Below are 2,932 nucleotides of genomic sequence, written 5' to 3'. Positions count from 1 at the left end.
TTCATACATTTCAGGCTGAACATCTTTTCCATGAATATTGCCTTTTTGTAAATCCAACACATTAGAGGCTTATTGAAAAAACGAACAAGATACTATTACAGTGTGATATTAAAGAAACAAGATCAAAGAAGAAAGATCCAGAGAATGAACATTCTATACTTTAATAGGTTAGCAAAGGAAAATGGAATCTTTATATTTAGCACAGTTTTTATGTATATTTAGTTATATATTAATTTATATATTCATTTGTTTTTCCGCAATTGTTATTGGTGTGGTTTCTGTACATGTCAGTCATGTGAGTCACTGTATATCCTGGCAATGACACACAATTCGCAAGAGGAGAAGTCTTCAAGTGGTATGTCGATTGATTTGGAAAATACATTTGCCCCTCTTATTGTATGTATTCATGTCACATAACTGCTGTAACTGTAAATGAACACAAGGAACAAAGATACTTTTTTTTTAAAGTACAACGAACATTGCAAAGGTACATTTTCTCTATGTACTATTCTGTTTCAAGGAATTATATATTTTAAGAATATTATCGGCACAGTTTACAGCCCTGAGAGAGGCAGACACATTTACTGGTGCGCAGACATGTAAACAGTTTTCATATACTGTGTATAAACTGCATAAATCCACCTAAACTTGCTGTGACATGTAGGTGTGTGTGCGCATGTCTACACATTTTGTTACCTCACTCTACTTGTTTCTGTTCTGTTCTCTTGCCTTAGTCACTCGTAACAGGGAGGGGCTCACAAACACACACAGAGCTCGAAGGAGAATTCCTGTTGATGATTGTGACATACTTGTTGTGTTTTTCCCATTAGTGACTATGTGATTTTTTGTGAATGTCTTTGTTTTACATGGCAGTGTATTTGTAGCCAAACAGACATGTTTGGACACGTAAAATATTCAATATTTAGCTGTACTTTTGTTTTCTTTAAATTAAACGTCAAATACTGAAAGAAGAGAAGGTCACACAGAACACGTCCAACACTGGGAGTGGGCTGTCACAGTATCACAAACTGTGATCGTAATGCATCAGGGCCATATAGATGGTTCATTAACTAAAAATAGGACTTAGTTCACTCGTATTGCAAGGAAAAGCTGTAGGTAAAATGAGCTGTGTTTGAAAACATAGAAATGTAACTCTCGGATTGCATATATATATACATACATATATATACATATATATACGTATATATGTATATATATGTATATATAGCTACATTCAAGGCTTTTTTGGCAAAAAGGGTCAACATTAGTTCGTGAAGCACTTTAAAGATAGTTTAAAAAGAACTTGCTGAGTCATATATAAAAAGACCAACATCAGCTTAAGCTTGACGGCATGGACATACAGTACTATTTTCAAACACATTTCCCATACATACATAACAGTTGTGGGGGAACATTTATTTTGGCAGATATTTTTACCTCTTGCTTTCATTCTGAAGACAAGGAGGGAAACTCAGGGGATTTTCTCTGACTCATACTTAGTGGCTGTTAACTGCCAAGTCATGGTCGTATGGCTCATGATGACAACCAGGTGAGGTCAAGATAGACCAGAGACGCCCAGAGGGGGCTGAGGTTTTCGAGACCGACACAAACTGATGAAGGGCAATGAGTGGTGCGTCGAAGATTTGTCACATATTTCAGTGAATTGCATTATCATTCCACGCTCCTTAACATTTCGTTTCTATTGCCATAAATATATATATATATTTTTAATTTCCTTCTCCACACTCACCTGAACAGGACGTCTACTCCAGCCTCTGCAGTTTGTCCAGTCTGTGCTTCTAAAAGCACATACTCTGCAAATATTTAACCTTGCCCTCAATAACATTGCTATGGTGACGTGCCAAACATTGCACACATGAGAAGGCTCAGGTGCAGCAGTTACTTAGCAGCGGGCGTGGAGCCGATTTCCCGAGCTAACAAGACAACCGCAAAAAATGTGATGAGCTCAGGTGCGCCTCTGAATTTATTTATCATGTGATTCATTAGGAGAAGATGGGAAATGACAGGAGGGACGGTTGCTAAGGAGCAGTAGTCTATGCTTGTGAGGAGATTATGATTGGGGAAAGTACCTCGCTCAGAAGATGGCCAAGGCAGGTAGAGCACAGCTCCATCTTTATCGCATGTATGTCACCGATAAGGATAAGGGTGATTCTCACGACATCATTTGTAGATGTGGATTTGTGTAATTGGTGTATTAACAGGACTGCACATACTGTGAAGATGTAGACAATAAACCACTGAAGGGCTGCATCTGTGCACCATGAAAGGAAATTGAGCCTGGTGTTTGTATTGCATAAATCATCAGGTAGTTTTGACTTTGAACAGACAAAAACATGACTGTTATTCATTAAAGGGTTTTTAATTTTTTTTTTTTTTAAATACACCAAACTATTGTTGTGTGTCTTCACACAGACAACATAAACACTGCGCACATGTTATTAAAAAAAACAAAACAATTTAAATTACACAGTATCTAATGACTCTTTTGTATGCTGTAGAAATGTCATGAAATCCCCATATGTTGTAACATCTGTTGCGGTGTTTACATCAGTAATGTACCGGGTATATACGTGATACCATTACCAGAATTCTGATAAGACAAAGTGCAATAGAAGATGACTGTTTTTCTTGAGGTGTCAGTTTTGAAGAAACTAAAGTACCTGACACCCCACTGAGACGTCAAAGTACTAGACTAATCCAGTCATAAATAACCCTGTACGTTTCACATGTGTACATTCACATCACGACTTCCTCATAATCCCCCTTTATTCTATATAATTTGTCGTAGGTGGTAGTACACAGTAGAACATATTTGGTTTCCACCCGTACGTATAGAAAAAAAAAAAGAAAAAAAAGAAAATCTTTGGTTTCCACCTGTACGTATAGAAAAAAAAAGAAAAAAAAAGAAAAA

This window comes from Cynoglossus semilaevis, chromosome 4 (genome assembly GCF_000523025.1).
Source record: "Cynoglossus semilaevis isolate Cse_v1.0 chromosome 4, Cse_v1.0, whole genome shotgun sequence".
Lineage (NCBI taxonomy): Eukaryota > Metazoa > Chordata > Actinopteri > Pleuronectiformes > Cynoglossidae > Cynoglossus > Cynoglossus semilaevis.
This window is presented reverse-complemented; position numbering follows the sequence as displayed.